The sequence below is a fragment of the Gorilla gorilla genome, chromosome 14 (genome assembly GCF_029281585.2).
Source record: "Gorilla gorilla gorilla isolate KB3781 chromosome 14, NHGRI_mGorGor1-v2.1_pri, whole genome shotgun sequence".
NCBI lineage: Eukaryota > Metazoa > Chordata > Mammalia > Primates > Hominidae > Gorilla > Gorilla gorilla.
The window spans coordinates 94,423,565-94,437,022 of NC_073238.2; positions in this window are offsets into that span (position 1 = coordinate 94,423,565).

The following is a 13,458-nucleotide window of genomic DNA, read 5'->3' on the forward strand; positions in this document are numbered from 1 at the left end:
GCCTTGTTTCTGCTATATTTATTTAAGATGTCTAGCTAAATATCTGAGTAATCTTGGCTTGAGTCCTTAAACAGGGATTAGAAAATTCCAATTGTTGGTTTTCTTTTCTTTCAAGCTGGATGCTAATGGAACTTTCCTACAAAAGTTGGGTTATTTTAAGTAAAAAATGTTGTTGTTTTTTATTTCTTCTTCTTTATATGGCAGCCAGTCGGCCTTGCCAAAAATTTAGGGAAAATTAATAAAAAATGAATGTAAATGGAAGTTTATCTTGAAATAAAATCTGTTTTAAAAATAAATGTTTGGATTTCTCTTCTCCCTGTTGACCACATTGTATGGTGCCACACTGGAAACTATAGCTTTCATATTTGAGAAAACTACATCATTTAAATTAAAAAAAGTTTATTTAAAAAATATTTTTTCTGTTCTACTCATTGACACATATTTGTGTAAATTTCAGTAGACCTGGCAAATTTGGATATGTTTTAATACTTCAGCATATAACCATAAAAACACATTTCTGGGTGGTGTTACGTTTAAGAATGATTCTACATTAATTTACATCCACTTCTAAAGCATTAGCAACTATAAAGTTATACATGCATTATAATAAGGTTATCTCATATATTTGGATAAATAGAGGCTTGTAATTGCCACCTTTCCTTTTGCATCATAAGAGAGAAAGAGAATCAGTCCAGGATTTTGCAATGCCAGCACATACTTTTGTTTTGTTATGAAATAACTGTTTTTTGCCTGAAATCAGGCAAGCATAGCCATTTTGTGTTTCCTATGCCCTGAGGGGGGGAAATTTTCTATCTCTGATGTAATTAAATTTTTCCTTGTGGTTTTGGTTCTCATTGTTGGGGGGAAGCAAGTAATTATTTCTGATGAGTATGATTAGTTCCACACATCTGCAATAATGCTTTTATTTTTTTGAAATAAGGCATAACTTACATACAGTGAAATTCACTCTTTTCATTGTACAGCTTTGCTACAAAAGCATACAATCGTGAAACAACTCCCACAATCAAGATACAGAACAATTTCACTACTTGCTTGTCTATTTTTAACATGTAAATTAAAAGAAGTCCAGCACTTTCAACAGACACATTTGGGCTGAGTGGTTCAGGTACATGAACAAGGACAAAGAAGCCTAAAGGATTAATCTATCCATTTTCTTATTAATCTTATCTTTGTGGTTATAATCGTGATGATGATGGTTACAAATCACTGAGGCTATTTATGTGGCATGCACTGTGCTAAGCACTTAATATGCATATTATATTCAACTGTATTAATAATCCAAGAGCTTTCACACACATTTTATAGACTAAACAAATCTTAGATGCAGGGAGATTAAGTAACCTTCCCTCTATCACATGGCCAGAAAGTGGTAGAGGTGGGATTTGTACTCCTATGATTGCTAAGTATGTGTTCTTAAACCAGGACATTATTCTACCTGGCTTTCAATGATGCCAGTGATATTTAAAGGACTTGATCTTTTCTTGCTGTTCCTGATCCAACATTCATGAACAATTGATAAGTCATTGAACTATGTTGAAATTACTACCCTCACTAGATTAACTAAGTAATTCAACATGTATTTATTGAATGCTTACAATATGCTAGGCAATGAGTATATAACAGTAAGTAAAAGAGACAAAATTTCCTGCCCACTTGGAACTTTATTGTTGACAATGAACAAAATTAATGAGTACAATATACAGTATGAATGTGGATTATATAGTACTATGGAGAAGGAAAAGCTGAAAAAGTGGGTAAGAAACTGAGGGAATGTTTCCATTTTTGTCATGTTGGTCACTGAAAAGCTGTCATCTGAGTAAATACTTGAAGAAGGAGGGGAAGTAAGCCCTTTGGACATCTGAGGGAAGAATGTTCCAGGCAGAGGGAAGCAGGAAGACCAGTTAGAAGGCTTTTGCAACCACCCTGGTGAGAGCTGATGGTGGTTCAGATGAGTTGTTGGAAGAGGAGGTGTTGAGAAGTGGCAGGATTTTGGATATATTTTGAAAGTAGAGCACCCATCATCTGCTGATGGAGTGGATATGGGTTGTGAAACAGATTGAGAAATTAATGATGGATCTAGGGTTTTGATCTAAGCCTGGAATTGGCCAACAATGGCCCATGGGCCAAATCTGGCTTATGATCTGTTTTTGTGTGACCCAGAAGCTAAGAATGGTTTTAACATTTTTAAAAAATGTTCAAAAAACCCCCACAAATAATGTGCATCAGAAGCCGTACTCTCTAGACTTTTACTGAAAAATTTCTGTGACCACTGGTGGAAACACTGAAAAAATATATGTATTATCAACTGAGATAAGAAAAACTGGGCAAGAGTAACGTTTAAGGAGGTATATTAAAAATTGAGCTTTCAACATGGTGAGTTTGAGATACCTAGCAGACACTCAGGTGGCACTGAATTTCTGAGTTGAGAGACAGAACCTATGCTAGAGGTAACATTCCAGACTCACCGATGTAAAGATAGAATTTCAAGCTGTGATTTAGATGGATAATCAAAAAAGTAAGAGTATATAGAAAACAGAAGGGAAGTTCAAAAGGTGAACCCTAGGATGTGCCAGCAAGAAGATGTTAAGGAGATACAAGAGAAAAATAAGAGAAGCCTGAGTGTGGAGAAGCAGGAGATAATGGTACCCTAGAAAAAAGGAAATTCAATAGATCATGTGAGTTTTAGTTCTGGGAAAAATATGCACAGTTCATGTGCTTCAGAAGCACCTACATGGAGTGGAAACTTTGAAATTATTTCTTATTGGCAAGTTTGTAAAATATTTAAAATTGGAAACTGCTCATAAATGACACATCGGTAATTTATGGGATGTTAATCTGTAATATATAAACACATCACTGGATATTGCTTTGCTTGATGTTAATTATACACAAACACATATAAAAAACCTTTTTCTCTTTTCATTTAAGTGTTTAGATTGCAAGATTGCACAAATACATGCATAAACAAAAAGACTTTCAGTGCTTAACAAATGTTACCTCCAGATTGTCTAACATACGAGACGTTTTTTTTCTTGGTCATATCTGACTACTTGTTCAATGGTTTAATTTCTCAGATATCTGGAAGAGATTTTCATGGTTCCAGATACAAGAAGTTTACACTTTTGATCATAGTCAAAGGGATAGGCAAACAATTTAGAATGAATATTATCATAGGGGTTTGTATCAGGACAAAATCTGGCTCTAATTTTTTTTTTTTTTTTTTTTTTTTTTTTGAGACGGAGTCTCACTCTGTCGCCCAGGCTGGAGTGCAGTGGCGCGATCTCAGCTCACTGCAAGCTCTGCTTCCCGGGTTCATGCCATTTTCCTGCCTCAGCCTCCCAAGTAGCTGGGACTACTGGTGTCCACCACCATGCCCGGCTAATTTTTTGTATTTTTCGTAGAGACGGGGAGTCTGGCTGTAATTTTAATGTACTGTAACGTGAGGAATGGACTTAAATCTGAAAATTATTGGATATAAAATTTTAGTGTATTAACCGAGAAAACTTTTGTATAAAAAGTTTCTACTATATAATGGAATTAAAAGAATAATCAGAGGATGAGGAAGGTAAAAATTAACCAGGATACCAAAAATAATTAGCATGTCTTTATTAAAAATAAGGTTTCTAGTTAACACACTGGAAATAAATTCTTTTTACCAATGGTTTCTGAATTTACCTAATCAAGATAAACGATTAGCCCCACATTGAAGTTGGAATAGATAACCTCTACAGTTCCTTCAGCTCTAACATTCCCCACCACCTGCAGAAAGTACGAGATTCTATTTCGTTCAAATATGTAGTTTCTTTAAGAGATATTAATTATCCCAACAGATCAGAACATATCCTATTCTAAGCTTTTGGAGCTGCTACTACATGCTAACATGAAACTTTAATTTGAAAGTAAATTAAGTTGACTAAATAATGGAAATTGAATAATTACCCATTTAAAGTTTGAAGAAAAAGGTGAAAGATTTATACAATCTGAATTTTTAAAAATAGGATTGCATCAAACTAAAAAGTTTGCACGTCAAAGGCAACAACAGAGTGAGAGACCCTACAGACTGGGAGAAAATATATGCAAATCATATATCTGATATGGAATTAATATCCCAAAATACAAGGAACTCGAACTACTCAACAAGAAAACAAATAACCCTATTAAAAATGGGCAAAGAGCCAGGCATGGGGGCTCACGCCTGTAATCCTAGCACTTTGGGAGGCTGAGGCGGGCAGATCACCTGAGATCGGGAGTTCAATACCAGCCTGACCAACATGGAGAAACCCCATCTCTACTAAAAATACAAAATTAGCCAGGCATGGAGGCGCGTGCCTGTAATCCAAGCTACTCGGGAGGCTGAGGCAGGAGAATCACTTGAACCCGGGAGGCAGAGGTTGCGGTGAGCCAAGATCGCATGACTGCACTCCAGCCTGGGCAACAAGAGCAAAAACCCCGTCTCAAAAAAAAAAAAAGGCAAAGAACCTGGTTAAACGTTTCTTGAGAGATACAAATGACCAGCAGATGTACGAAAAAATGCTCAACATCACTAATCACCAGCGAAATGAAAATTAAAACCATAATAAGATCACATTATACCTGTTAAAATAGCTTATTACAAAAAAAATGAAAGATAATAAGTGTTGTCTAGGATGTGGAGAAAACGGAACTCTTGCCTGCTGTTGGTGGAAACATAAATGTGTACAGCCATTATGAAAAGTAGTATGGAAGATGGCCGAATAGGAACAGCTCCGGTCTACAGCTCCCAGCGTGAGCGACGCAGAAGACGGGTGATCTCTGCATTTCCATCTGAGGTACCGGGTTCATCTCACTAGGGAGTGCCAGACAGTGGGCGCAGGCCAGTGGGTGCGCGCACCGTGCGCGAGCCGAAGCAGGGCGAGGCATTGCCTCACCTGGGAAGCGCAAGGGGTCAGGGAGTTCCCTTTCCGAGTCAAAGAAAGGGGTGACGGACGCACCTGGAAAATCGGGTCACTCCCACCCGAATATTGCGCTTTTCAGACCGGCTTAAAAAACGGTGCACCACGAGACTATATCCCACACCTGACTTGGAGGGTCCTTTGCCCACGGAATCTCGCTGATTGCTAGCACAGCAGTCTGAGATCAAACTGCAAGGCCGTAGCGAGGCTGGGGGAGGGGCGCCCGCCATTGCCCAGGCTTGATTAGGTAAACAAAGCAGCCGGGAAGCTCGAACTGGGTGGAGCCCACCACAGCGCAAGGAGGCTTGCCAGCCTCTGTAGGCTCCACCTCTGGGGGCAGGGCACAGACAAACAAAAAGACAGCAGTAACCTCTGCAGACTTAAATGTCCCTGTCTGACAGCTTTGAAGAGAGCAGTGGTTCTCCCAGCACGCAGCTGGAGATCTGAGAACGGGCAGACTGCCTCCTCAAGTGGGTCCCTGACCCCTGACCCCTGAGCAGCCTAACTGGGGGGCACCCCCCAGCAGGGGCACACTGACACCTCCCACGGCAGGGTATTCCAACAGACCTGCAGCTGAGGATCCTGTCTGTTAGAAGGAAAACTAACAAACAGAAAGGACATCCACACCGAAAACCCATCTGTACATCACCATCATCAAAGACCAAAAGTAGATAAAACCACAAAGATGGGGAAAAAACAGAACAGAAAAACTGGAAACTCTAAAACGCAGAGCACCTCTCCTCCTCCAAAGGAACGCAGTTCCTCACCAGCAACGGAACAAAGCTGGATGGAGAATGATTTTGACGAGCTGAGAGAAGAAGGCTTCAGACGATCAAATTACTCCGAGCTACGGGAGGACATTCAAACCAAAGGCAAAGAAGTTGAAAACTTTGAAAAAAGTTTAGACGAATGTATAACTAGAATAACCAATACAGAGAAGTGCTTAAAGGAGCTGATGGAGCTGAAAACCAAGGCTCGAGAACTACGTGAAGAATGCAGAAGCCTCAGGAGCCGATGCGATCAACTGGAAGAAAGGGTATCAGCAATGGAAGATGAAATGAATGAAATGAAGCGAGAAGGGAAGTCTAGAGAAAAAAGAATAAAAACAAATGAGCAAAGCCTCCAAGAAATATGGGACTGTGTGAAAAGACCAAATCTACGTCTGATTGGTGTACCTGAAAGTGATGCGGAGAATGGAACCAAGTTGGAAAACACTCTGCAGGATATTATCCAGGAGAACTTCCCCAATCTAGCAAGGCTGGCCAACATTCAGATTCAGGAAATACAGAGAACGCCACAAAGATACTCCTCGAGAAGAGCAACTCCAAGACACATAATTGTCAGATTCACCAAAGTTGAAATGAAGGAAAAAATGTTAAGGGCAGCCAGAGAGAAAGGTCGGGTTACCCTCAAAGGGAAGCCCATCAGACTAACAGCGGATTTCTCGGCAGAAACTCTACAAGCCAGAAGAGAGTGGGGGCCAATATTCAACATTCTTAAAGAAAAGAATTTTCAACCCAGAATTTCATATCCAGCCAAACTAAGCTTCATAAGTGAAGGAGGAATAAAATACTTTACAGACAAGCAAATGCTGAGAGATTTTGTCACCACCAGGCCTGCCCTAAAAGAGCTCCTGAAGGAAGTGCTAAACATGGAAAGGAACAACCGGTACCAGCTGCTGCAAAATCATGCCAAAATCTAAAGACCATCGAGCCTAGGAAGAAACTGCATCAACTAATGAGCAAAATCACCAGCTAACATCATAATGACAGGATCAAATTCACACATAACAATATTGACTTTAAATGTAAATGGACTAAATTCTCCAATTAAAAGACACAGACTGGCAAGTTGGATAAAGAGTCAAGACCCATCAGTGTGCTGTATTCAGGAAACCCATCTCACGTGCAGAGACACACATAGGCTCAAAATAAAAGGATGGAGGAAGATCTACCAAGCAAATGGAAAACAAAAAAAGGCAGGGGTTGCAATCCTAGTCTCTGATAAAACAGACTTTAAACCAACAAAGATCAAAAGAGACAAAGAAGGCCATTACATAATGGTAAAGGGATCAATTCAACAAGAGGAGCTAACTATCCTAAATATATATGCACCCAATACAGGAGCACCCAGATTCATAAAGCAAGTCCTGAGTGACCTACAAAGAGACTTAGACTCCCACACATTAATAATGGGAGACTTTAACACCCCACTGTCAACATTAGACAGATCAACGAGACAGAAAGTCAACAAGGATACCCAGGAATTGAACTCAGCTCTGCACCAAGCGGACCTAATAGACATCTACAGAACTCTCCACCCCAAATCAACAGAATATACATTTTTTTCAGCACCACACCACACCTATTCCAAAATTGACCACATAGTTGGAAGTAAAGCTCTCCTCAGCAAATGTAAAAGAACAGAAATTATAACAAACTATCTCTCAGACCACAGTGCAATCAATCTAGAACTCAGGATTAAAAATCTCACTCAAAGCCGCTCAACTACATGGAAACTGAACAACCTGCTCCTGAATGACTACTGGGTACATAACGAAATGAAGGCAGAAATAAAGATGTTCTTTGAAACCAACGAGAACACAGACACAACATACCAGAATCTCTGGGATGCATTCAAAGCAGTGTGTAGAGGGAAATTTATAGCACTAAATGCCCACAAGAGAAAGCAGGAAAGATCCAAAATTGACACCCTAACATCACAATTAAAAGAACTAGAAAAGCAAGAGCAAACACACTCAAAAGCTAGCAGAAGGCAAGAAATAACTAAAATCAGAGCAGAACTGAAGGAAATAGAGACACAAAAAACCCTTCAAAAAATCAATGAATCCAGAAGCTGGTTTTTTGAAAGGATCAACAAAATTGATAGACCGCTAGCAAGACTAATAAAGAAAAAAAGAGAGAAGAATCAAATAGACACAATAAAAAATGATAAAGGGGATATCACCACCGATCCCACAGAAATACAAACTACCATCAGAGAATACTACAAACACCTCTACGCAAATAAACTAGAAAATCTAGAAGAAATGGATACATTCCTCGACACATACACTCTCCCAAGACTAAACCAGGAAGAAGTTGAATCTCTGAATAGACCAATAACAGGAGCTGAAATTGTGGCAATAATCAATAGTTTACCAACCAAAAAGAGTCCAGGACCAGATGGATTCACAGCCGAATTCCACCAGAGGTTCAAGGAGGAACTGGTCCCATTGCTTCTGAAACTATTCCAATCAATAGAAAAAGAGGGAATCCTCCCTAACTCATTTTATGAGGCCAGCATCATTCTGATACCAAAGCCGGGCAGAGACACAACCAAAAAAGAGAATTTTAGACCAATATCCTTGATGAACATTGATGCAAAAATCCTCAATAAAATACTGGCAAACCGAATCCAGCAGCACATCAAAAAGCTTATCCACCATGATCAAGTGGGCTTCATCCCTGGGATGCAAGGCTGGTTCAATATACGCAAATCAATAAATGTAATCCAGCATATAAACAGAGCCAAAGACAAAAACCACATGATTATCTCAATAGATGCAGAAAAAGCCTTTGACAAAATTCAACAACCCTTCATGCTAAAAACTCTCAATAAATTAGGTATTGATGGGACATATTTCAAAATAATAAGAGCTATCTATGAGAAACCCACAGCCAATATCATACTGAATGGGCAAAAACTGGAAGCATTCCCTTTGAAAACGGGCACAAGACAGGGATGCCCTCTCTCACCGCTCCTATTCGACATAGTGTTGGAAGTTCTGGCCAGGGCAATCAGGCAGGAGAAGGAAATAAAGGGTATTCAATTAGGAAAAGAGGAAGTCAAATTGTCCCTGTTTGCAGACGACATGATTGTTTATCTAGAAAACCCCATTGTCTCAGCCCAAAATCTCCTTAAGCTGATAAGCAACTTCAGCAAAGTCTCAGGATACAAAATCAATGTACAAAAATCACAAGCATTCTTATACACCAACAACAGACAAACAGAGAGCCAAATCATGAGTGAACTCCCATTCACAATTGCTTCAAAGAGAATAAAATACCTAGGAATCCAACTTACAAGGGATGTGAAGGACCTCTTCAAGGAGAACTACAAACCACTGCTCAAGGAAATAAAAGAGGATACAAACAAATGGAAGAACATTCCATGCTCATGGGTAGGAAGAATCAATATCGTGAAAATGGCCATACTGCCCAAGGTCATTTACAGATTCAATGCCATCCCCATCAAGCTACCAATGACTTTCTTCACAGAATTGGAAAAAACTACTTTAAAGTTCATATGGAACCAAAAAAGAGCCCGCATTGCCAAGTCAATCCTAAGCCAAAAGAACAAAGCTGGAGGCATCACACTACCTGACTTCAAACTATACTACAAGGCTACAGTAACCAAAACAGCATGGTACTGGTACCAAAACAGAGATATAGATCAATGGAACAGAACAGAGCCCTCAGAAATAACGCCGCATACCTACAACTATCTGATCTTTGACAAACCTGAGAAAAACAAGCAATGGGGAAAGGATTCCCTATTTAATAAATGGTGCTGGGAAAACTGGCTAGCCATATGTAGAAAGCTGAAACTGGATCCCTTCCTTACACCTTATACAAAAATCAATTCAAGATGGATTAAAGATTTAAACGTTAGACCTAAAACCATAAAAACCCTAGAAGAAAACCTAGGCATTACCATTCAGGACATAGGCGTGGGCAAGGACTTCATGTCCAAAACACCAAAAGCAATGGCAACAAAAGACAAAATTGACAAATGGGATCTAATTAAACTAAAGAGCTTCTGCACAGCAAAAGAAACTACCATCAGAGTGAACAGGCAACCTACAACATGGGAGAAAATTTTCACAACCTACTCATCTGACAAAGGGCTAATATCCAGAATCTACAATGAACTCAAACAAATTTACAAGAAAAAAACAAACAACCCCATCAAAAAGTGGGCGAAGGATATGAACAGACACTTCTCAAAAGAAGACATTTATGCAGCCAAAAAACACATGAAAAAATGCTCATCATCACTGGCCATCAGAGAAATGCAAATCAAAACCACAATGAGATATCATCTCACACCAGTTAGAATGGCAATCATTAAAAAGTCAGGAAACAACAGGTGCTGGAGAGGATGTGGAGAAATAGGAACACTTTTACACTGTTGGTGGGACTGTAAACTAGTTCAACCATTGTGGAAGTCAGTGTGGCGATTCCTCAGGGATCTAGAACTAGAAATACCATTTGACCCAGCCATCCCATTACTGGGTATATACCCAAAGGACTATAAATCATGCTGCTATAAAGACACATGCACACGTATGTTTATTGCGGCATTATTCACAATAGCAAAGACTTGGAACCAACCCAAATGTCCAATAATGATAGACTGGATTAAGAAAATGTGGCACATATACACCATGGAATACTATGCAGCCATAAAAAATGATGAGTTCATGTCCTTTGTAGGGACATGGATGAAATTGGAAACCATCATTCTCAGTAAACTATCGCAAGAACAAAAAACCAAACACCGCATATTCTCACTCATAGGTGGGAATTGAAAAAAAAAAAAAAAAAAAAAAAAAAGAAAAGTAGTATGGAGGTTTCTAAAAAAGTCTAAAAATAGAATTACCATATGATTCAGGAATCCTTCTGGATATATATCCAAAGGAATTGAAATCAGATTGTCAGTGAGATACCTGTGTTCCCATGTTCACTGCAACACTATTCACAATGGCCACTTTGTGGAATCAACCTAAGTGTCTATCAGCAGATGAATACATAAAGAAAACATGCTGTAGATATATACAATGGAATACTATTTAACTTAAAAAAAAAGATATTCTGTCATTTGAGACAACATGAATACATCCAGAGGACATTACAGTAAGTAAAATAAGCCAGGCACAGAAAGATCTCATGATCTCACCTAAATGTAGATCTGTATCATCCCACCTAAATGTAGAATCTAAAAAAGTCAAATTTATAGAAATAAAGAGTAGAATGGTGGTTACCAGGGGATAAGGGTACAACATTTCAGAGAGGAGGAATATGATTTAGTGATCTATTGCACAGCATAGTGATCATAGTTAATAATAAAGTATTTTATATTTTGAAGTAGCTAAAAGAGTAGATTTTAAATTGACTCACCACAAAATAATGATAAATATGTGGAGGTGATGGATATGTGAAATTAGCTTGACTTAATGCTAACATATTCATGTACTCCATAGATATATACAATTAGTATTTGTCAATTAAAAATGAGATACAAATTTTTTAAAGCTTGATGTAGTAAAGACTTTTATGTCTGTACTTTATCTCAACATGTGAATGTCCTCATCACACTTTAGAATTATGTCATTTGTGTGGCATGCTCATGACCTTTAGTTGTCTGCTAAAATCTTCCTAAAACACGACTCTAGTTATGCTATCTCCGCTCTTTAAGAACCAAAGTGTATTAGTCCATTTTCACACTGCTATACAGAAACACCCCAGACTGGGTAATTTATAAAGGAGAGAGGTTTAATTGACTCACAGTTCCACATGATTGAAAAGGCCTCAGGAAACTTACAATCATGGCGAAAGGCAAAGGGGAAGCAGTCACCTTCTTCACAAGGAGGCAGAGGGAAGAGAGAGGGAGCGAAGGGGGAAGCACCCTTATAAAACTATCAGATCTCGTGAGAACTCACTCACTATTACAAGAACAGCATAGGGGAAACCGCCCCCATTATCCAATCACTTCCCTCTTTCGACACGGGATTACAATTCAAGATAAGATTTGGGTGAGGACACTGAGTCAAGCCATATCACAGAGTCAAGTCCAGGTTCATTATTAGCTTGGTATTTGTGATCACACATTAGTTGGACCCATTTATTTTCTCTATCCCACCTATTTCCTCTACTTTCCAATACTTGCCATTCACTCTTGTTAAGACAACCTCACTACAGTCTGCTTCATACACACAGACACCCCATGGCTCTTTTTTCTTTCTTAGTGTTCTTTCTCATTGCCTATGCCCTGTAAATTTCCCAATTAACATGTACTCATTTATTCAACCAACAGATATTTTTAAAATACAAGGTACAGGGAAGCACAGGTGAGAACCTATATATTACATGTGTGTCTCCTTGCAGGTTTTGTTACTGGAGCTTCTTTCACGGTTTCTTCAGCCCTGTTGTGATTCCTTCAGTAATACCACCTCCCTTTCAGACTGAGTGATTCTGTGGTTAGAGATCTGTGCCTATTGTAACTACTACATTTATTATGGTCTTTTTTAGCAATCTATATTTATGAGCATAAAGCCAAGTCGTTTTTAGCTAGGTTTAATAACCATAACAATAATAATAATAGCAGCTAATATTTATTAAACACTGACTATGAGCCAAGCCCTTTTCTAAGCATTTCATGTATATTAAGCCATTGAATGCTGATGACATCAGCACAAAATATTAGCTTACATACAGTGATGAGGCACTGAAAAGACTATTATGAAACTATAGGCTCTGAACTCTGTCAGTGTAGCCAACTGAGGTATGTTATTTGCTTAATCCAGTGAATAGTTGGATGCCATGAGGACTGATTGGTTTGTAAGCAATAAGGTTATAATGTCTTTGATCCATAATGTGTATCATCCAGAAATTTTATAAGCAGACTTTCAGTGCATTTACCTACCTCAGGCAAACACTTGAATAGGACAAGCAATGAATAAAGCCTTGTGAAACTTCTCTTTAGTTGCTATGAGTCCATCAATTAATCCATTGTGAAATAATCTTTCAACTGATTGCAGATTGATTGTCTGCCTGCAACATCATATAAGCCATATTTCTTTATCTTGTTCACAGCATATCAAAAACCCTGTCCAATGTCTTGTTGAAATTCATTTACACTATATCTATTGGATTCCCATAATCTACCAGCTTAATTTATTTAGATGAAAAAAATAAGGTCATTTTATCATGGTTTACTGGTGAATTTATGGTGGCTTATAGTGAATGTTATTTTTATTTCCCAAAAAGCTCATAAAGTCATACTATGGTATATGGTAGAAACTCTTCTAGAGGCTGACTTTAGTATTCCTTTCTTGAACTTTGGTAGGGTGAACTTTCCTTCAATTTCTGGAGCCGTCCTATTCTTTTGCATCTTTTCCCTGATTCTAATCTTTCTATGGTTCTCTCATTCCGCATGATTCACGTTTATCTTAATCTCAATTCTGTGATCACAATGGCAAACTCTGGTCATATAGAACCATATTGTTTTAAAACACTTCTCTGTTTTCTTCTGGACATCTTTGGTTTTTACTGGCGAAGATTTGAGGTTAGGCAGAAGCAAGGATTGCTAGAAAAGATAACAATATTAGAAAATAAAACTGTGCAGCCTATCAGTTAGGTTCTTAGTTGCAAGCATTGAGTATATTGGCTAGATTAGAGTCACTGGAAGGACTAGAGAATAGGGCTCAAGGCAAAGTTCCCAA